At 33.5% G+C, this 24,065-nt stretch overlaps 1 protein-coding gene across 1 annotated transcript in view; it reads left to right on the top strand.

Annotated features, from left to right (window-relative positions):
- LOC308199733 (uncharacterized protein) overlaps positions 1–24,065 on the top strand; it is a 129,033-nt gene that overhangs the window by 98,672 nt on the left and 6,296 nt on the right. Inside the window, exons 17-23 of the mRNA XM_080604310.1 lie at positions 10,894–11,211; positions 12,490–12,538; positions 15,771–15,839; positions 16,798–16,973; positions 17,556–17,924; positions 18,018–18,123; positions 18,847–18,910. The gene's annotated coding sequence lies outside the window, so the exon portion shown is untranslated. The remainder of the gene's footprint in view (positions 1–10,893; positions 11,212–12,489; positions 12,539–15,770; positions 15,840–16,797; positions 16,974–17,555; positions 17,925–18,017; positions 18,124–18,846; positions 18,911–24,065) is intronic.

Genomic DNA, 24,065 nt, shown 5'->3' with positions numbered 1-24,065 from the left:
TAAATTTAACTTTATTCTTTAATCATACTTTTAGGGATGAAAGTTCTAAATGTATTACAAAGCAAAATGCTTATTACAGCTACAGAATACTAATGGCTAGAACCTGTGAAAAAAAACCATATGATTCAGAGAAGAAGCAAATGCAAATTTATTTGAATGTATGAGAAGTAAAATTTTTTAGACATTTAAATAAAACAGTATTTTCTTAACAACTTCTAAGCTTTTCTGTCTAATGTAAAAAAAAAAAAAAGCTAAAACAATAGTTTTAGCTTCAATATGGGAAGATGGAAGGATGGAGAAAAAGTTCCTGAGTGCTTTATTTGCTGCCTGCTATTCTTAGAATAGTAATCAATGAAAAATATTTCTCATAAAATAAATCAAATATTTCACCACTAAAAAGTAGTTATACTTTTTTTTTTTCTTCTCATGAACTCTCAAATCCTGAAGGCACTCATGATGCCTGTGAGTTATGAAACTTTTGTGCTCATGAAAGACATGTAATAGTCACCCTTCATTGTTGGGATGTTCTATAGCACACACATTAACACGTTAAGTCAGTGAAAGGCATGAGTTGTCTTTTGACTACAAGTAGGCAAATTAGTCACAAAGGGTAATCACAACCACATTTTTTTGGGGTTTTATTTTGTTTTGTTTTTCTCCAAAAACAGTACAGTTAGGGGGAATACAGTAAAACTTTTCTGTATTTCATACAGTCTATGACCTTGTTATCAATGGACAGCAAATATATGACACACATAAAGGGGACTTATAGCCTTATACTGTGCTCATAAATTCCTTCCATAACTGTATGTGAACAGTTAACATACTAATCCTACAATAACATAGTATATATTAATATGTAAAGATATATAAATACAGACATAATGCAGTCTGAAATTCTTCAACTGCTCCATTAAGGTTTTTTGTGCAAAAGCGTTTTTTTTTTGTTTTTTTTTTTTTTCAATTTACACATCAGGATGAGAAGCAGAACTCGAATTCATCATAGCAAGACCCTTATGCAATATATGTAATTAGGTATTATATGTGATTGGGGGCTTGAATTGCCTACATGCAATTGGCACATACTTCTTGTACTTTAAGGTTACATGGGTGCTTTATACAACTCAGAAACTGGGAAATTCATTTTAGCTCTGGTATTGTGGGAGTGCAACTACTTTTACAGCCTTTCATTTGATGAATTATAGGAACACTGCAAGACCTTCATCCCATGGAGGTTCACAGTTTCACTAACCTGTGTTACAAGAACCAGTTTCCAAGCTTGTGAGCAGACTAAATTACCTAAGTTGCTTGAAGAGGAAAAAGTTTTGACAGCAGAGCTCATTGACAACTCCTGGCAAGAAGGACTGTGCTATGATTCTAGAGAAAAAAAAAAAAAAAAGAACAACAACAAAAAAAGCATGTTTTTTTTTTTTTAATTTATTTTTTAAATACAGCATTTCTTAATGTTGTGTTTAACCAACAAAATTTAAATTTAGGTCAAATTTAGGTGTCCTAGATATTCAGATGTTCAGCATTAGTCTTGAGGGGGAAGACTATAACTTCTATAAGACTATAACTTAAGGTGAATGAAAATTTATAGGTTGCTACCACTTTTTGCCACTTTGATAAGACTTGTTCAGATTTCAGAACATATTTCAGATGTCCACTAATGCTGAGGTTACTGCTTAGATTTATATGTTGGGAGACAGTGATTAGCCTCTGTCTGTAGAGCTGTCTGGTGAATTGCCTGGTGTTTACTATCATTCTGCTTACGATTTCTGAGAATATGTCTTTTATATTTATATATACACATTATGGAGCTATTTTTCATACTGTTATTGAGTTTCGTCTCAGAAACAGAGCCTGCAAGAAAAAAGTTCAGCTAAGAGATGAGCGTAGTTAACATTAAAATTCCAATATTTTTGTAAGTTTATACCAAAGATTAATATTATTGATAAAATTTTCAAACAATAACCTTATCATCTTATCCTTAATTCCTTTGCAATAGCATTAATTATGATGATCTAATTCAGTGTTGCATGAAAGATATAAGCAGGTCAATGGGATTTCCACTGTAATTCAAAATTAATTAACACAAACATTAGTTTAAAGTCTTATTGTGTTTTGAAAATACTCTAAGCATATTGAGAAAATATTCTAGCGTTTGTGGTATTTCTGTGCTCATAAGTGCAGAACATGTTTTATTACAGCCCAAGCATGCTCATGGCTAGAACCTTCCTTCTGCCATTTTCAAAAGCTCATTGTGACAGCCAGTAGACAAAATTTAAGGTAAGGCATAAAGACATACTAAAATAAGATAATAGGGGCTAAATTATCATATTGTATAAATTACATAGATTCTTTAAAACCAGTGTAATCAGTATAGCTAGATTAATTTAAATATATCCAAGTATTTAGCCTTATTTTTCATTACTGCAGGGAAAATGATACAAGCTCTCAAACAAATAAGAACACAGTGAAGATGTCTTCTGTTTGGCAACACAGGGTCCATCTTAACTCACATAGTCATTGTGACTGTACCTGCTTCACTTTGTTTTTACCTTTGGATAAGGCAATGAGAACATTAAATAGCTGAAGTAAAATTGTGGTGTCCTTATTGTAGTGAAGATTGTGTCTGAGCTGCTTGATGACATTTAGAGAGCAATATAGTTTAAGGACACTGCTAGACCTGTATTACCTTCTGCTCAGAAGAATATGATAGTACATTTGCTTTTATTTGGAAGATTTCTTGCCTGGTTACTTTCAGTATCAGAGCGGCCCACAGTACATGCTACAATGTCTGACAAGAATGAGGGTCTCCTGGGAATAATATCTGGTCATGATTCCAGATAGTGATATATGACATGATATTCATATAGTAATGATGTGCTGCAAGATATCATTCGGCAGATAACAGAATGGTGTTCAGTATACAAATTATTTTGATTTCAGAGTGCAGGATATGATAAAGATCAGTGCATTGACATAATTGTCTTTATGTTGGTTAACTGCAGTTTTGTGGTGGTTCATGTCCTGAAGCTTCAAGAAGGCAAGGATTGCAACAAAGGTGAAGCTATGTTAATAGAAACTGGGTTAAGCTACATTTTAAAAATCTGTTCTTTAGGTTCCTTATTAGGGAGGAGTTTCTCTGGGGCAGAAGTACTTTAAAGGCAGAAGTATCTTTCCTGGACATCTAACCAAAAGTTTGTGTCTCTAGGGCTGTACACTTACACCCTTCTCTTAATGAGACTTTTATTCTTCACCTTACTTTATTAAAACGTGTCAAGAATTGAGAAATTCTTTTTAAATCTACCATGAGATTAATAAAGATGAGATTAACATAAAAGCTCAACAGTTTTGTTTTTGAAGTGGTTGATTCAGAACTGGAAACCTTTTTATGTTAATCAAGATAAATTTAATTTTCATTTTTTTTTAAGATTTTGTTCCTATCCTTACCAAATGCGTTTGCATTGTGCATTTTCGTTATTTATAATAATAATAATAATTGCTATAAATAGAAAATCTGAGGTTTCAGAGCTTCCATTTGTAAATAAACTAGAAGTTTTTCCAGCTGTGATAATAGCTTCCTCTACTTAAAGTAGAGTAACATATTACTAGTGTTTAAACCAGGACTGCAAGGAACTATCTTCAGGGCAACTAATTGAAATGACATTATTAACCAGTGTACCACTGCATTGTCATTTTCCTTCGACGGCATTACTTTCTTAATCTAACCAGTAAAACGTACTCTGTTTTTACTTACTTAGTTTTACTTACTTACTTTTACTCCTTAGACATGAGAAGCTATCCAGTTAATGGTTGCATGTGCAGTTCTGTGTTCAGATTTTGGTAAGAGCATAGAGCACCCTAAAGAAAAGAGTTATTTTTAATATTCTTTTATGGTAACTGCAGTTTGACATCTGCACAGACTTTATGAGCAATAGCTGAATGTAATTAAGATAAGGAACATTTATTACCATACTATTCCTGTTTGTAAACAGGTAACTCATAGCTTCCAAATAACTTGTGCAGAAACTCAGACAGAACTAGTTAGGTTAAGAAGAAATAACGGAACATTCATTTTGCAACAATAAATGAAGTAAGATTTCCTCTATAAAATAAGATGAAGGAGTAGTCAAGGAATTTAACCTGAGAAACGGCACCTTTTAATTAATACATTTTTTTCTGTGGTATAATTCTGCCACCTTTTGTTTAGCTGAAGGCACCTTCGTTATGCAAGCAGTTTTCTTTGGAACTGAGTGGTGTGATAATGCTCAGAGGAATCAATCTTCAGTTCTGCTTTTACCTGTGCTTCTAGCAAGACACAGATTAGACTCAGATCTTTTTCAGAGTTACATTTTTGCCAGCCACAGTACTAATGTAGGAATATATGCTCTGCCATCTTAGCAGCCTGACCCTTTTTTATTCAATTTCTTTATATATATATATATTATATATAATGTATAATATATATATATATTATAAGATAAATCATGGCGAATAAAACTTATTAGGAGCTCTAGAAGTCAACAAGTTCTATTTTGATGTTAGAAGGGAGAATAAAGGAGAATATAAAAGAAGACACAGATCCAAAAATTATTGAAATACAGTACTTAGAAGATCACACTTCACTGCAGAAGAGGATTTTTCACTCTCGACACAGGGCAATGCCTTTGAAATTCAAGAACTAAATGGAGCATAGACTGGGGACATCTACCGTTCTCATCACAGCTGCTGCCACATCATGGAGAATATTGCTAACACAATGGAAAAGGAAATAAACTGCCCATCTGTGCAATGTAGACTGTTTTGTATGCTCACGGTTGATTAGTTAGAGAAAATGAAGTTGTGCTAATGTTAGGGCACAGTTCTGGAACCCAGATTCCTTCCTCTGGATTATTAAGGTAAGAGCTTTTACTGTTATTTCCCTATATTTCATTATTTCAGCCATATTTCAGCACTACTCCACAGCTGCAGTTTTCAGTTACCCAGCTTTGAGTTTTACCTCACCAGGGCAAGCAGTTCACTGCTGAACTCATGATGTGAGGCTAAGTTCCTTTCTGCAACTTTTGTTAGTTACATCCACACCTTAGCAGAAATGTGCCAAGGCTTCCTAGGAGGCTGACATGCTTTTTGAACTCCACTGCAACAGACCGTTTTTTCCTATGTATTTCACTAAATTTATTTTCATGTCTTTCACTGTGTTCTTTCCCCAAAAGGGCCTTGGTGGCTCTGGCCTTTTAGTATTTGTAATACACTCAGTAAGTTACCTTTAGCTTTGATGCAGCAAAAGAGTGGTCTGTATTTCAACAGTTCAGGGACCTTCAGCACCTTCATTGACTTTTTTTTTTTTTTCTGTTTTTTTACAAAAATTAAAAGGGAGTGGAGTGAGAGAGGGAATGCATATTTGTTTCTATACTTACATAAAGTAAAGAGCACATGAAATTGTTGACTGATTTTGCTTACCTTAAGGTACCCATTTCAGCATCCATTTCTATTCTGTACATTTTTATTTCCATTAAAAGATTTAACTTTTGGTGATGAATGAAAGAAAAACCTGAAGCCTAGTTACTCTGAGATGGAAATGTCATTTTGTCTTCGGTAGCTACAGGGATTGGTAAGAGGAAACATCTCCCAACATATCACAGAACCAGACAGTACCTAAAAGGTCATTTTTGACTAAAAGTAGGAGTTAGAGAAATCTTGTGAAATCTTGAAGCTATGTCTGTCACCCATTATAACTTACTGTGCAAAATTTGACTGGGTTGAGCCACAGATATGGAAAAAAATGCACCTGCTATTTTTCGATCTCAAGGTCTTTCTCCCTGCTTTCACTTTGCATCAGCCATTGCCATTGCTGCTTCTAAAAGACCTTTTTTTTTACATTTCCCTCTTTGAGGAACAAAAGGTGGGACTGTGCTTCCTCAAATACAGCTTCCATCTAAATACTACTGCTGGGTTGTTGCTCTCCACTTCTAAAGCCTCAATTTTAATTATAGTTTCAAATCTGTTTCTTTATGTCTATGTGTTGTGCCACTTGCTTTGGGAGATTAGATAAATACATATTTCTAAAATTAGAAAAGTATAATTTTCTTAAAGTCCATTTGGCAGAGTTGATCACAGTTGTTTAAGTTTCCAGTTTAAACTCTTTTGAGGTCACATTTACTATTATAAAAATCAAGCAACCAGCAAATGAAAAAAGAATTAGAACAAATTAGAATGAAAATGAATTTAATTGTTTGGAGGTGAAAAAACTTTCCAATCTAAAGGCACAATGTCTCTAGGGCAAATCAGGTTAAAATAAGACTTTTGCAGTTGACTTTTAATCATTTGGAACTTGTTCTTTGAGTGGTCAAGAATCATTTTCTCTGGATTATATGATTAAAGAGATCAAAGGGTTCATTATTGCTCCAAGTAAATGCTTGGAAGTTCTATTATCCTGCATGCAAAGAGAACAGGTCTCCAGTTATCTCCCACCATTTCAAGACTTACCCCAAAAGTGCCCTGTGCACCTTAATTAGTCAAGTATCAAAGTCATTTTTTCACTAACAGGTAAAAAAAGGGAAAAGGGGTGAACTTTGCTCTCAGCTATGCCAATGATGACTTAGTGAAATTAGAGGGGTTATTCAGCTCTAACTAGGGGCAGAATTAGGGTCATGAGGAACACAGAAGTTCTTGATGTTTAGGATTGTTTTATTTTGTCTCTGTTAATTTCCTGAACATAAAAAACTGGCATCTTACCTCTTCATTTTTTAAAGCCTCTCACTTGTGTTTCCTGACTTTGATTCAGTTCACTGTTTTAACTTGCAGCCATGCAAGGAAATTGCTGCTGTTCTTGTTAGATGCTGAGAATGAAATGGCCCCTCTTTGGCAACTGCAGCTCCAGATGGACCTTTTTTAGCCCTTGCGCCATGTGAGCGCTCATCTCAGCCTTGGGATCACTCCAGGGATGCACTTTTCCTCCGTCCAACTTCCGCCTGTAGTCTCAAATCCAGATTTACCATTGTCATGACTGAAATGGGGATTTTTCCCTTGCAGTTTTGTTTACAACTGCCAAGTTTTTACTGTTGTTCTTTCCCTTTCAGCTGGGATTATTTTAATCCTGGACAAAATTTCTTAGAATTATGTTCTCCATGGTAATTCATCTTGGATCACAAGGGGTTATTTGGGAAAATAACCCAACCAAGTCTACTGTAATTTTAATTAGTTTAGTAAATTCTTAAATTATCGTTTCACTTTGATTCTTCGGGAATTTGTGGAACTGTCCTGGTTTTCTCCGTTCTGCTTCACTGTGAACAGCTACACTGTACCCTCATCTGTCTTGTCTAAGGCATTAATACTGGCAGCTACAGGCGTTAATGACTGCCCTTAAATTTAAAGTGCCTCTCAGGGCAATTTGCTACCATAGCTGACTTTCCTCAACAAAACAAAGCACTTGGACCAACGGGGTTATCATATCACTTAAAAAATAAGTGGAATTGCCTTGTTCAGAACTGCTCGTACTTTTATCCTTAAAGGCGTAGTCTCATAACACATAGATTTAATAAGACCTGGACAAAAGGTTGATATGGCCGCCAGCCACTCCATAGACTTACGTGGTTGAGATAGCAGTTAGAATTGTTTGTTAAAAGAGGAATGTGAAAGATTCAGACAAAGGGTTTTCCCCTTCCTGTGGCTCAATATATGAAGCACCATGACAGTTGCTGTGTTAAAGAGAAGGTTTTCTTATAGAACTGTCATGTCCAATATATAGATAACATTCACTGTCCTGGATTATGAAGGTATTCACACAAATGTCCTGTCAAATATTTCAATACAAAGTAACACAAATGGGAAATAAAAACACAGAACATAATTCATTGCGGATTACATGCCGAAAAACAATATAAATATAATTACTTCCATTTCAGAGAATGAATAAAGGAAGTCTAGAAAAATGATGGCACAAGAGAGTACTTATTCTCTTTAAAAAAAAATACCCTTTTATATTCAGTATGTACAATAACACTAAAGCTACAGAGTCCAGGATTACTTTTCCTTTCTGTAGTAGTCTGTGCTGCCTACCTAAATAATTTTCTTCTCTTGTGTGAAAGTTACTGTTTCAGCTATACAACAAACACTGTTCATTTCTTTACTTCCAGAGCAGTCACTATGTCTCTTAAGGAGTCCTTACAAATATATTAATTAAGCTAATGTAAGCTGTGAGTGCACGTTTCCTCTTTTTAGGCACTCAGCAGTTCTGAAAAGTGAAATAATTCTGTGCTTATTTAAAAGAATAAGGAACCTGCATCTTATGACATTCATTTAAATAACTATAACATAAATGCTGTTAACTTTTTCAGAATACATATCATCCAACTTGTACACAATCCAATAGCAACAAAAATCACATTTTATTTCATTGAGATTAATGTTTTATTGATTATAAAATTCTGTTTTCTTCATAACAACACTTTGGAGATATGAGAGAAATGTTCTGGTTTCTCAAAATAAGCTTTCCCTTTTTGTAAATTTTAGAAATATAAAAATTTACATGCCTTTCCTGAGACTCAGGGTTCTCATGAGAATCCTTCTAAGTGTTTTCCAAATGATACATAAATTCTAAACTTTCTTCATTTTCCCTAGTATAGTTTTGGTACTTTAAGTAGTATTGCAAAGATTATGCATCTCTAATTTATCAGGGATTGAAATCCTTGATCCTTGCGTGTTTCTGGAAAACACACATGTGGGCTCAGTGGCAGAAAAAAGTAAAAATCTTTAGGTCATCAAATAAAGTTGTATGTATATGTATATATGTATGTTTGATTGCAGGTTTTTTTGTTTTTGTTTGTTTGCTTTTAATAAGTAATGGGGGATAAAACATTGTGTATGGCAGTAGGAGGTAGGATTTTCTTAAATTCCTATATATTTGCTTGAACATCATAAAGGTTACCTATAGTGAGGCAACTGAAAGTTAACTTCCTGTGAAGATAGGGGATTTGAGTTCCACCTAAATTTGCATTGTTAGAGATTTGACCAACATTTTTCTCCAAATTCTAAAGCATTCAATCTAAACAGAAGGGATTTTATTTATTTATTTATTTTTACATCTCATAAAGAACAATACAAGTGTGCTTTTTTCTTTAGTTTGATTAAGGTAGCTGACTCCATATGTGAACCAATGATGATGTTATCTACTTTTTTGAAGAGCATAGTGATCATTCTTTTCGGAGGTATATACTGTCAAAAAAGGTCCATTTTCAATGAATTAAGTGGAATGATGCAGATAAAATTATGACTACTAAATTTTTATTTTTTTTTTTTTTGCGCGATTCAACTAAATTTGCCTTTCTTTTTTCCTGCCAATGCAAAACCTGTTTAAATTGGTCCAAGGCAATAACTCCATTTTTTTTTTTTTTTTTTTTTTTTTACAAATCCCACCCACAATATTTGTGCTACAAAATCTCCCCTTGTATATAGCATAAATTCAGCCCACTATAAATAATTTCTGAATAGTTTGTGCAAGGGATGTTGAATGTGAAAAAGGCAAAGCTAAGAGAACACTGTAAGATGTCAATGGAAAGATTGAAAAAGAAGACTGTCACAGTGTGTGCAATTAGAAGTTCAAACAGGAATCTACTTTGTTCATGGGAACATCAGTCAAGATGCTGCAGCAGAGAGTCATTAGAGGAAAGTTTATCTATGGTGCAGTTAGGAGCTTCTAAGACAGTTTTCTAATACAGGGTGTAACAAAGAGAACATTTTGTAAATATATCCTAAGATTATGAATCTTTTGCAAGCTTGATTGCATATTTTAATTGCACTATAATTGTTAAACATATCTGCTTAGTATAATTTTATTTTTTAATTAAATCTAAATTCTTGGTGTTAGACAAGAATTCTGATGTCACATTTACAGTTCATTAGATTCATAATTAAAATGTGTAACTTGAATAGAGAATTAGTGAATATTTAATTTGGAAAAGCTTTTTATTTTATTGCCTGTGGAATAGGCTAGGCTAGGTTCCTGAAAATGAATTGTACATTTAACATCTACAAAAGCTCACTGCAACAGGAGGATTTCATTCTGTTACTAGAGTGTTCATGAATATAAGGCTCATACATACTACTTGCTAAAAGTCCCTATAGCATCTGTGTTACAGATATGCCTCCATCTCAATCTCACAGATTTTTAAACCGATGCTGCAGAAAAGTATAGACCCGAGAAAAACAAACAAACAAACAAAAAATAACAAAAACACAGCAGTGAGGTACCGATGTTATATCAAAACAAGGTAAATGGAAGTAGGATCATGTCTTTTTCTAACTAGGTGCACTGATTCAGACTATGGAATGGGACAGAACCCAGTGCTAACTTTCCATGTTTGATGGCTGTTTATCCTAAACCAAAATAGATATTCTGCCCTCCTACTTTTACTCTAAAAGTAAAAATGAATCAATTACAGCAACAGTAGGTGTTTGGGGCTACATATTCTGCATAAGATAAATTTGATCTCTAGAGAAGGTACATGTCATGAAAATTCAGTATACTAAATCTGCAGATTGGCTTTTTATTCTCTAAGCAAAGACAATATCAGTAAGGAACAGAGTTAGAACACATTTTTCCTGGGACTCCTTTGGATCCCTTCTGTGACCCCTTAGGGGCTGCAGTTCTGACCACTGAGAATTATGTTGTGGAATTTTTTCAGTAAACAGATCAGTAACGAAGGTCAGAAAAATATTTCTATTTGGGGTAGGTACTATACAGATAGAATGTTTTACGATGTTTTACGTTACATTTCCTTCAGTTACATGTCATAGGGACCTTGTGCTTTAGTCTGAACCTTTCTTTTGGCCCCTTTTGGAAAGGATTCAGTTGCTAAATTAATCATATATTTCCTTTCTAAATTCCAGTCACCCTGAAAATCTGCTCACCGACCTCCATATGAAAGGTGTTCATGCAACCAAATAATAATATCTGGAAGAAATGTGGAAAACTTGCTTCTCATGTACTGAAGTTTTAAGCTGACTGCTGATGTTTTTGTAATTCTAAAATGTGAAGGTCCTCCTGGCTCCATGTGCATGTGTTCTAGGGAGTTGATGCTGTTAGTTTGATGACTTGTGTACTCCTCTTTAGTTACTGTTGATTGCACGAAAGTATAATGGAGAGCTACAAACAACAGTGAAACATAATGCTCCAGAAATTTTTAGTAGAGTAAAAAATTTACAAAGGTAAGAAAAATAGTTGTCGTTAATGTGAATGACAGAAAAGGTAGATAACCTGGTCTTTCAGAATGTGATGAGGAATGTGAGAAGGATGTCTTCTGCAGTGATGAATGATGGTTTATTTTTTTTCCATTTCTGTGTTGCTTGCTGCAGTTGATAGGCAGGAAGGGGAAGACCTGCCCTAAAGAAGATAACCCATTTCCTAGGACTCTCAAGGGACAAAAATCAGCAATATGTCAATACTTGCTATGTCAAAACAAATTATTTAGATGAGTTTGTATTTACAGTACATTTATGCTGATGATACAGACTGGATATTTGGTAGATGATTCTAAACATATATACTTCCTCAGCCATAACCTCTCCTTACCAATAAGCTTATAATAACTGTACATATATTGTATTTGTGTGTGTACACATACATATGTGTATATAGCTATACATAAGGACATATATAGCTTTTAAAAAATGACCAGATCAGTGTTCTGTTACCTAAAATACAATCTCTCTATATAGGAACACTCACTAATATAATATATATATTCTATCAAACCATCAAAATTATGTATCTCTGGCAGGGAAAGTGTATGGATTTCAACATTGCTATGTGATATTTTCACTGATGCCTATAAAATATTGTCATTGATAATTTCCCTGTTATTGAACTTTTATGCTTTCTCTACATGCATTATGAATATAGAATTAATTAACAAGTTAAAATATATGATGGTTATATTTCCAGATGAAATTCTATTCACTTGAGTTAAAAGTAGTAAAGTAGTAAAAGTAGTAGTAAGGTTAAGTAGTTTTCAACATAAAAGACCTATATCAAAAAATGATTATTTTAGGAATGTGAACATTCCATTGCTGTTCCATTGAATATAGGTTCTTTATTTTCAAGGACAGCTAATAATTTAATAGTGTTATATACTGTGTTTTTTTTTTTGTTTTATTAACAAAATTTGTAAAACCTTATAGTTATAAAATCACTAAATGGTTATCTTTAAAATTTTTACTAGGATAAATGAAATGTCTATCTAACCTGTTAAAACAAAGCTCCTCTGTAAAGTTTCTAATGTGTAGTGATGTATTTGAATCCACTGGGTGAAAAAAACCAACTACTACCAAAAACCCCACAACCTTCCAACATTTTTGAAAAAAAAAAGTGTGATAAACAGATGTTTAAATCTAAGATCTTTTAAATCTTTTATCTATTTGTTTCAGCTGTAAGTTACCAGTACCTTGTAGACTCAAAGTTGAACTTCTTTTATGTCTTTTTTCAAGACAGGTGATGATGGGGAGAAAATGAAACGATGACACAGAAGCAAAGCAAGTAAGTGCCATACAAAATGTGTAAACTGTTTCACCAGCCTGCCTGGTTCAGCTTCCTTTATGTACTGTGAAATCAGAATATTGTTAGCGCGTTCACAGTCATATTTATTCCTTCATAAATACTTCTGCTTCAGAAACTAGACAATTAATTTCTGGTTATATGATTTTAACTCAGTATAGGATTGTTCTCCCCTCTTTTTCCTTTTGGTTTATATGCATGGCATTTGTTTTGATATTAGACAATTTAACTCTTTTAGTACTTTCTGTTCATAGAAATGCAATTTATTTATTTTTTTCTGTTTCAACTTGTAGTGAAAACAAGAAATTCACTTCTTTGATCTAATGTGTGTGTGACAACCCAGATCTATTTTGTCTGTTTCAGCCTAGCTTTCTAAGTACTGGAGCTGTTTGTACCCTCTATCACCAACACTTGCAGCCCTAATGAATGTTTCACTAGAGGCTCTGCTACAGAAAATGCAACAAACATATGCTTAAATGTTAAATGTTTTACTGACTTGTGTGCAGAATTGCAAAACATAATGGAAGATTATCATATTAAGAGGTTCATTTTTTCTGTTCTTGGATCTCAAATACATGTTATATAAAGCAAGAAAAGCAAGAAGGCTCAAATGAACACTGTCTAGATAAATGTACTAAAGCACAGTGACTCAAGGCAAGATGTTTTAAGTAAGTTTATGCGTATTTGGACTATTACAGACTACAAAATCAGTTTTATGGTATGGATCCTTAATATGGTAAATATATGGCATCTAAGCTTCTAGTACTAATGACAATTTGAGACTTAAATAGATGCAGTGCACATGTCCTGTCTTTATCAACTCCATCTGTAAAACATAGATCACCCTCTTTTAGTCCTGAGCACCACTGAGAAAGCTATCTTCTAAACATCATTTCTAAAATCCAATATAAGTAAATATCTGTGGCAGCTGTCTTCCAGTTTCACTCACTTCTTGTCAGAGCATTGAATTTGATCAGTTCTCTTAATGTTTCCACGTATACTGTTTTCTCTGGTTCTTAATAGTCATCTGGCAGCTTTGAGAAAATGATTATCAATGAAAGACAAAGACCAACTTACAGAAATCTATCGTAAGACTCAGAAAATGTAATTGACTCTATAAATAGAAAATTAAAACTTGCTGTTGAAGTAGCAAACAATGGAATATTTTTCAGTATAGAGGCATTTTTCATTTCTTTAAGACAGGTCCTATTTTTGTTCCACAGAAATAAACGTAATAAAAATATCACTACCAAGGACTTTAATTACAGAAGGATTAAATCCCTAAATATTGATTGAAATCTATAATGGAAATAATATTGGGACTCGAAGCACAAATACTGATATAAGGAAAAATGTATGCTAGTGTTGCTGTCATCAATTCAAAATCAATGATACTTCTCTGTAGTGCTCTGCCTAGCATTTCTCATTTTTCACCGGGAACTCATAAATATTTTGTTCAGTTTCTATATTTCCTGAGAATTCTAAATATATCAGATAGAGTCAAAAACTTTGTCTCTATACCAACTAATGCAAGCAAATTTACAGCAGAAAATATAATATTGGTTTTGATATGATTGAAATAATAAATTTCAGTTTAGAGCAAGACTTTAGGGTTTCTCACCTTAATGCCCGTGTCTAATAGGTATAAATCCAGAGAGGCCAGTAAAGTACAGAGAATTTGACACATTTCAGAGAACGTGGCTATTATTTGATTTGTTCTGTTAGCACGTCCTATCACAGAACTGGATGGTAAGCCACATGATGCCTGGGGACATGCCCAAAGCTCTCCCTCAGGCTCTCACTCATGGCTACGTTTCAATGCCACTTGCCACTTTGATTGCAGTTTGAACCCTTGACTCATGAGTAGAGAGAATAAACCCACTCTGCCTTAGACCATTTGGGAGTTATGTCCACTCTTACTGGGTCAAGCCATGAAAGAAACACGAAGATAGAACCAGTCGTCCATTTTTTGTTTTTCCAACGGCTTCCTTAAGTAAAGGCTCATGATGATTAATTTCAGTCTTTCCTAAGTTTAAGGAAACAGTTGTTTCCAAGTCAGTCAAACTTGTTTAGTCAGAATTTATTTTAAGTATGACGTGCTGTACTTATAGGGATAGTGGCTACACATTTTGGTCATCTCTGATCGAAGTAAATCCCATTTGGTAATTAGCTCAGGTGTCACTTCAACAAACCAAAAGTATTTCATTATTTTTTTTTAATCTTTTTTTTTTCTTTATCTCTTTTTTTTTTTTTTTAATATATATATTATAGTGTATGAGAAGATATCCTGATGCCATTTAATATAATTTTGGGGGGGTTCTTACTATAATTGATATTTTGGTATCAATTATTTTTCATAATTTCTATTAAAATAATTTCATAATTGTATTTTTACTATTTATTAAATTTTTCAACAAAAACACCTTTCGAAAATGTTGGAAATTTTCTCCGCCATTATCCATACGGTTCCTTTATACAACTGAAAAGCAATACAATGGATATAAAGTTGGAGTTTTAAAAAATATTGTCTCAGAGAAGAAATTGAACATACAGTCAAATAGAAGACACATAAGGATTATATTCAGTGTTTAGTTTAGCAAGCTAAGTACTTTATCTCAAGCTTATGAAAAAGATTATTGAAATATTGTGAAGTAATTGCACATCCATTTGTACTTTAAGTGAATGGAATAATTCTTTTCTAAAAAAATAATTTACATCTTGAATGGGATGATATTATGGAAATATTACAATTTAAACTCAACTGTAAAAACTTACATTGTTATGAGAACAGTATTTTGAACATATGTGATGTTTAATTACCTTTTCACAGTTTTTTGAGCACTGCTGTTTTAAAATAATTAGGCTGGCATTAAAGATAGAAAATATTTGCCATGTTAGTGCAAGCTGTTTCATTTTGTTAGACGTATTGTGGATTAATAGATTATGAAGAAGGTTTTAGAATGCATTTTCCCCCCTTTAGCTCAGATTTTTCTGATATTTTCTGTATTTGTCACAGTAATAAATAGACAAAACTTTCTGCCATATGAAAATGATACTATGCACAAAGAATGCCTTTGATAAGTATGGTGATAATTAAGTTTTCTCATTTATCTTACACAATTTTTGAGCTTTCAAAAATTTCCGCTTTCCTTTACTGTCTTTGTCTTCCTGTAATTTACTTTTTTTTTTTTTTTTCCTTTAATGACTCTGGAAGAACCAGGAGGAATACCTTCAGAAACTTTTACTGATTTACCCTGAAATTGCTGCGATTCTTCAAAAATAAGTAAACTTGATTTTTTTTTCCATTAAATATATTCTTTTTCATATAAATACTTATTTAAAGTGTATTTTAATTTATAATACTTTACAATACTTTTATAATACTTTATGTATATTAAGTTATAATTTAAGTTACATTAAGTTATTAAGGTCTAGATCTATTGTAACATATCTCATTAGTTAACAGAGGTAAAAAGAACAAGAAGACAATAAATATATGTTGATTCATTTTTGCAGAGAGCCAAATCATTGAAAAGGACAAGAGACTGATTACACACCCTGATTAGGAATTTCTTAAGTGAAGCACCTGCTTTTCACAGCTGTGGTCTCTGAAGATGTAAAGAAAAAATATTTTTTCTTTGCAGTGCAAATCACTTAAATTAAATTCTGTAATTAAAGCATGGATATTATATTAATATTTTGAAATTTGGGCCAGAGGAGAGGGAGGAAAGAATTGACTGATAGATGGCAGGGGAATAAATGAAGATGGTGGGAAGATAAATGCAGCAGAAAGACTAACTAAGAAACATACTACTTCATTTGGAATGATTCTGTTTCCTGTATTTTGCTGTTATTGACCTGTAGGGAAACCTTAAAGTACTAATGAAGTGTTCTAAGCCATGCTGTCACTGGAATTTAATAAGTTGCTATTTCTTGATTGAGTCTCAGTAACTGACTCTGTGATCCTCTAAGTTTATTCCAAGTGCAGAATAAAACATTAGCTCAAAACTTTATAATTGCTCCCTAAACAATACTAATTGTTTTTGAAGACAGAGGGTGTCACTGCAAGAGAAAATTAATATAAACTGAATATATATAAATATTGAATACTGGAAGCACTAGATACTCTGTTTTGCATTTCTACAATGGTAGCTATTACTACACAGGGTTCTTCAAAGCTAACTTGGTAATTGTTCCTTGAAAAAAAAGTGATGACTTTTTTTTTTGTTTGTTTTCCCAAGGTTTGGGCAAGAGTGTTTGTCAACTTTCATTGTGAATTTCCACCGCTAACTTGTATAATTTTGAAAGAAGCTTCATAACGGGAAGTAGTACTAACCCTTCACACTTGCAAATCATAGTAAAGCATGAGTGTTTACATAAAGGCCTGATACCAATGTGAAAACATCCAACAAAAAATGTAAGACTCCTTCTTCTACCATGTTCCTTCTTTCCATGTGGGATGAGTATATAAGATCTATGATAAATCATAGATTTTTAAGATCTATGAATAGATCTTTAAAAAAAAAAAAGTATATATATATATACACACACATTTTTCATTATTTGACAAAATACATATATTTGTCATTAATTACTTTAAAGTAGACTAACCTTATTCTTGCTAATAATCTTATACATTTTTGCAACAGCACTCATGTCTAATTGAATTGATTGTGCCAGAACTGTCTTTTTAAGTTAAAATGTATTTTCCTTTTTTTGAAACTAAAATTGAAGTGCTGTGTCCCAGATGGATTAAAATTTTCCTTTATTACATTTTAAACATTGTATTATAGCTATTTATTTTTATGTTTTTCTGAGCAAGCAAAAACTTCCTTTAATTTTCTATTTTGTATATTTTTATATATATATATTTTTATATATTTTATATATTTTATATATTTTATATATTTTTAATTTTCTAATTTTGTATAATGGGCTTTGATAAATATTAGTTTTTTTGTTTGTTTGTTTGTTTGTTTTTTCATTTGGCGTAAATTAGTTAAGGTACCAATCATCCACTGATGGCTGTATCACCCAATATTACAAATAATCTCGCTGAACTCTTTGTTGAGGCACCTTGCAAGAATAAAGACTACAAAGAGCTGAAGGCAATATCGGGGCCAAGGCCTACATCTAAGCAGAACACTGGACTGACAGCATATCTGGCAACAAACCTTTCATAAAGATTTAGCTGCAACCTTTCTACTAACTTTGGCGCCCTCAGTGATCTTGCTCTGTGACAAAACTTCTGCAATACTCCAAGACAGTCATAGATCATGCCCTCCTTTATTTGAAGATGGAACTAGACTCTTTTGGACCCCGATTTAATGCTCTGTGTGTTCTGTTTTGTGAATTTGCCATGTCCACAGTAAATACATTTTTATAAACCTAAAAACCTGAAATTAATCTAGCTACAAGCAGGAAAGCATAAGATAAAAAAGCTATTTTTCTTTTTCTGCAGGTGTTTGAGTTAGTTAGGAACCAAAACACATGCTTCCTACAGTGAGAGAAATCAAAGCATTCATATGAAAGCAAAGAACACTACCTCTTCAAGTAAAATAAACAAGGTAACTTTTGATAGTTTTTATTTATAGGAGGAAGCTACAAAGCTACTGTGGCTGCAATTATGTGGATGCAGCAGCTTTCTAAATATGAAATAATATCTAGATTACATGTTGATCTGTTTATTTTGGTTTGTACTTTCAGACTTTTTGCTTAATTTAGTGCAAAATTTTGCACTGGGCAAAAAAGGGAAAAAATGGCAAACTGACGACTTCTAGTCTGATCGGTTTTATAGCTATAATAGTGTTTTCTTTATATTGTAGTGTCTTCAGTTTTCAATGATGGTTTCCTAAAATAAGGTCTGTCCTTCCAAATCGGACCTTTGCTATAGTAGAATTTGCTAGTCTGAACCAAAGCAGTGACATTGATGGGAATGCATTAAAATTCCATTCCTCTACTGAGAGTTGAACTTTGTTCAGTAGTGAGGCCTGATTCAGCAGGTGGGCTGAGAGGAAGGGAGGAGATAGAACTGAATATGCTCCTACTACAATATTTTCCTTCCTGATTCCTTCCTGAAAAAAAGTTTTGCTCCACACTTCTGTTTCATCCACGGTAACAACCCTCAGCAAACATCATTATCAGCTGCTCCGGTGCTCCACATGCTACTGGCAGCACCATCTCCCTCACTTCTTGTCCCCTAGCCCTCCCTACTCCATAATTAAGACCTTTGTTTCATTTTCTCATGTTTAGATATATAGACTTATCTAATAATATCTATGTGCCCACAGGTGAGTTTGCCAGTGTCTCCTCCAGACTTCTGCTCAAGTTCCCTGCAGGAATTACAGGCACTTTGTAAGTTCCTTCTACACATTTTCCAGGTACTAAGTATGAACTGCATATGGTCGTGTGTTTCCTATGATGTATCATTTCTCTCATTTGTCATGGTTTGGTGAAAATAATTTCTGTACAAAGCAATGTTTACCTATGAGAATTAGATTTTGTGTTAGATGTGTTTTGGTTTTCAAAGATGCAAGATAAATGTTTTATTTCTCTGGAGTAGCAGCCCGAAATTAAGGAAGCCAGTTCTTCATTTAAAAAAAAAAGAGATTTTAGACAGATATAAAGAGAGTAAAACCATATAGGGGAAACAGCTGAGCTCTTTGAGGGCTTTCTAGTTACCGTTCTGATATCAGGCAGCTGGAAGAGCAGAAATGTTGATAATATTGACTGGTATGAAAAATCCACAGGATTCTGCACTTTCCATTTTCTTCTCACTGTGCTTACTGACTCCACAAAATGCTGAATCTTAATTTCACTTAAGATTTTCCATAATATCAAAGGCGTTATAGAAGAAGTAAATACACTTGTCTTCTAGAGTACTGTGGACTCAAAAAGAGTAAGTTCCTTTCGCTTTTCAACAGTGGTATTTGTTTTGAATACAATTTAGGTTTACAATATTGCAAATCAACATGTAATTTATATTCATTATTGATAAAACAGTGAATTCAAATTAGTGAAAGTACACTTGAGTACTGCTTGACTAACACTGACATCATGAGAAATGATGAAACAGCCATTAGATTCTTCAGGAGGAGATTTAACTTTGTTTTATTTGAAGAAGAAAGATTAACAGTACTTTTCAAATGTGTGTTGTTTACAACTAGACAAATATTTAACTAGCACATCTGAATTGTTTAAGACTTGTGCTTAAGCAAAAGCAATATTCTCATTATCGTCAAATCACTGCGATTGTCTAGTGGCGCTATTGCTATTTTATTCTCATCAGGCATGACCTTACATTCTGCAAGGTCTCTCTAAATGTTGACTGAATTGGTCATTTATTGATCATACCTTCATGCTAATGCAGTGGAACTTTTCATATGCAATTGAGATACTTATTAATTCAGAGAAAATGTGACAGATTGATTCCCACAGAAATATACATTAAGCTACCATAGGCAAGGATATTGAAAAAAATAAAAGAAAGAAAAAGAAAAGGAAAGGTATTGAGCTTTGTATTTAAAGAAGGCATATCTTTTATCTATAGTCTTCTGAACTCAACAGTTTATTTTAGCTGCACCAGTATTTAAAGAAACTTAAAAATGGTATATGCAGTAATTTTAGTTAATTCTGAGTAGTCATAATACAAAATGTAAAACATGAATGGTTAGATGAAATCATGATATATCATACTGTAAAAAAAACAGATTAATAGGTGTATTGAACTATGAAACTGCAGAATGAAATCAACTCTACTCTACTCTTAGTATTAACAGGACGTGCCTTTATAGGCTTTCTCACATTTGGTATAGTTAAAGTGTACCCCATATGCAAACTATCTTGAAGACCATGATGTTAAACAGAGAAAAAATTAGTATGCAGTGCACAGAGTCTTAGATAAATTGCCTTCTGGTTTATTTGGAAACTGTTCTTGAGTGTTGCTTTAATAAAATTACTTTACTATCTGTTTTTCAAACATCTGGTTTAATTGAACTCTAGAGATATAGGGACCTAACCTCTAATTTACTATGTCATTAAGTAGAGAGGAATGCATAATGTTATATACCTAGTATATATGGTTATTGTGAAATGAATTATATGTTACTTCTTCAGATGAGTTCTCAAATATCAGCTCACAAATACAGAACAATCATATGCACTTTCAAAACAATATGGCATAAAGCAGAGTTGTTTATGCTATTTCTACCATTAGAAACCCATGCAAAGGTCTCAGCAAGTTATGAAGGCACTGCATGGAAAGGACATGAGTTTCCAAACTGATAAACATCTATACAATATTACTTCATTGGAGGTGGACTTAGGGACAAAAAAAGTCTTGAAAGATGAGACCAGCAAAAAGTACTGCGTTCCAAGTGTCCTGAAACCTACATAGATTGCTCACTTTCTGTATGGTGGGACCCAGTTGTAGCAAGTTTTCTAGCTCTCCTGTTCTGGTATTTCTGGCACTCTTTCTTCATGTCAATGAATGGCCACTTGGAGCTTTGTTCTCTACCATCCTTGAAGTACTCTGACAGTAAATGGACTTCAGAAGTAACTCACTGTCTCTGCTTCATTCAGCCTTGCTGGTTCCAACTTCATGCCTGCTAACAACTAAAATGCTGGGGGGAGTTTCATACATTTCTTTTTTTCTTTGGTGGAGTTTAAAGTTGTTCAATTATGTTTAGTTTGATACAATCACATATGGAATAATAATCAAGGTTCAGCTTTCCTTCCTGATCTTTTTTTTTTTTTTAAACCCAAAATATGCAATTTTCATTAAAGTTTTCACCACAGAGGAAAACTGATTTTTTAAAAAATGTAATTTTTCCTGTGGGAAAAAGATGGAATGAATATTTCAATTTGTACAAAAAAATACTAATAGAAATTCAGCTCTCTACCTACCAGTTATTAAGGAGATTTAGTTGACCCTAATTATTTTTCTCAAAATTAATCATATTGAAAATGAAGTGTGAAATCAAAAGCAAAGTTGCAGATGTTCATAGAGTTTTGCAAACTAAAATCAGAATCTTATGTGATTTATATATTGATGATTGAATTTATATCTAATTTTCTCCTTATTGAACTTCATTTTAAAAAGCTTCTAGATTTGTTATAGCATGATCTTTCAGAAATCCTAAGATCACGGTAATAAGACAGCAAATGTGACTGTAAGCGAACTGTGGCTGAACCTGAAGTTTGTTGATATTTAGGACACCAAGTCTAATTAGCATATATAAGAATTCATGTGAAATTTATATCTGGATTCATTGTAAATGCTCACCAGCTACAAAGGGTATGTTCTTATCTCTTCCTTTCCATTTTAAACTAGTTATTTGCAAATGGCCACATTGTAGAAACTCACTATTATGTCTAAAATTAAATGCTTTAACTTGAAACTGTAATCTTCTTTTAAATCCACCTCTATTCATATTGTTATGCTAGTAGGACAACCATAACTTGAGTATTTTTTGCTGGCTCTGTGTGGGATGGTTAGCTAGGGTGCAAATAGTAGATGAACCTTTATTTTTAGTGAGAGACACTGCAGTCTTCTACAGTCTTCATTATCGCCTTTACCTGGCCCTAGCTGCACAGCTGAGGCACATACTTATCGGGGTCGGAAAACGCGACCTTAACAGACTAACCTGAATAATTTATCTTGAATACTTTATTTTGAACATTTTGCTTTCTCACCGATGACAATTTATGTCTGGCCTAAAGAGAACAGAGTAATATTTTGAGGACAAGCTGTCCCAGAATAATCTAGGCGTTGTGCAAGTACCAGATAGGCTTCACGGCAGCACAGAACCAAAGGGGATCCCCAATTTCACATGCGTGCTCTCACAACCGTGCTTTACAGCCACTTCCATGCACTAACGTCTTTTGCCATTTTCTGCTACTCTTACCTCCTCTTCTTGGTCATACTGGAATTATAGTTTTCAAATTATCAGTTTTATCAACAGAGCACTGCTTCACAGCTACATATAAAATATTCATATAGGGAGGAAGAAAAGGGCAGGAGTTTAGATCAAGAGGTATCCCTTCTTAAGCAGGGAGTAAGGTTTATTATTCATGACTTCATTTTCTGCACTCAAGACCTTCAGGTCATCTGCGCACAAACATTCTTACAGTTCTACCTCTCTAGCTGGCTCCAGCACAACATTTCATTTCCCCAGATATATCAGAATTATTTTGCAGGCAACAGACTGCACAAGAAGTAACCCATTATGAAAGAAAAAGCAATTGATTAATTAGGTGCACTTTGTGCAGGGTATTTTAAAATCCTTGTTCACTTCTTAAGTCACCATTAAAAGACCAGCTTCGAGGTGTATTATATATATTTAGAACTAAAGGTAATATTTTTCAGACTTGAATACCATAAAATGAGGTGCCTAAAGGAATATTTAGCATAAGTACCTATGTTTAAAGTAGTTAGAATTGTGTAAGATTGTAGAAATATATCTTGGCAACGGATGAACTCAAGTGTAAAGGTGTGAAATTCCACAACTGATATTGCACAGGAATTATAAAGACTAAGATACCTTTTAAGTTTAACTTGCATGTACGTATGTTATTAAGTTTATTTTAATGATGAACTTCCTGAAGAAACGAGAGGTTAAGTTATTTCGTCAGACTTGTATGGAAGAGAATCCAGAAGCTCTGCCTTTATTTACTTTCTGCAATGTGCTTGAAAAGAGATCAGGGAAGGAAGATACAAATCTTTCTGGACTGGAGACAGAGTGACTGAGTTCTCAGAAAAAGCAAACTGAACAGAGGCAATAAGTAAGAAAGAGGCTTACTCCTATCCAGTGGACGCTGGAGAAGACCATTCTTTTCATGACATTTGCATGATTACATCCACTGCAAGTATGAGCCTTGAACAGCTCCTGAAATGCAAGAAAAAGGATCACTTCAATCTGTATTTGAAATCTTTCACCTAAAAAATATCTTTGCTCCTTTGTGTGGCTGTGCAAACGTGGTTTTTTTTGTTTGTTTGTTTTTTCAAGTGAAACAGCAGCCATACATCTGGCAGAAAAAGGTATTAGGTATGGATCTGGTTGTGCAAACTGTTGAGGAATAGAGCAATTAATTAACCAGTGGTTTACCATTATTTTTTATGACAATTACACATTGCTTGGTGTGTTTTATTTTTCTTTATTTGTAAATCAGTTTGCATTCCTGAGTGCCCAGGGAGGATGTGTGTATTCCTCAGACAGACAGAGCTCTGCATTGTGAGCTCTAGCTGCCATTTTTTCACACTATGGTTTGTCATTGTGACATATTCCTTTGATTCAGTTGGGGAACTGGAATTGGGACAGACATTATAGGAAATGTAACGTCTGTAGATTCCACCCATGAATAAAATACCAAGGAAACAATTCCATTATATAAGAACCAAACAAGGCCTTTAGCTCTTGCTAACAGAGCTACATACAGTCCTAGCTGAGGTAAATACTGATGGTATGTGGTAATGGGGAAAAAAATTTCTCTTGTGGCTCTGAATAAATTG

This window comes from Anser brachyrhynchus, assembly GCF_964034855.1.
Source record: "Anser brachyrhynchus genome assembly, chromosome: 9".
Classification (NCBI taxonomy): Eukaryota; Metazoa; Chordata; class Aves; order Anseriformes; family Anatidae; genus Anser; species Anser brachyrhynchus.
Note: the sequence above shows the minus strand (reverse complement) of the source record. Positions and strands in the feature narration are given on the sequence as shown.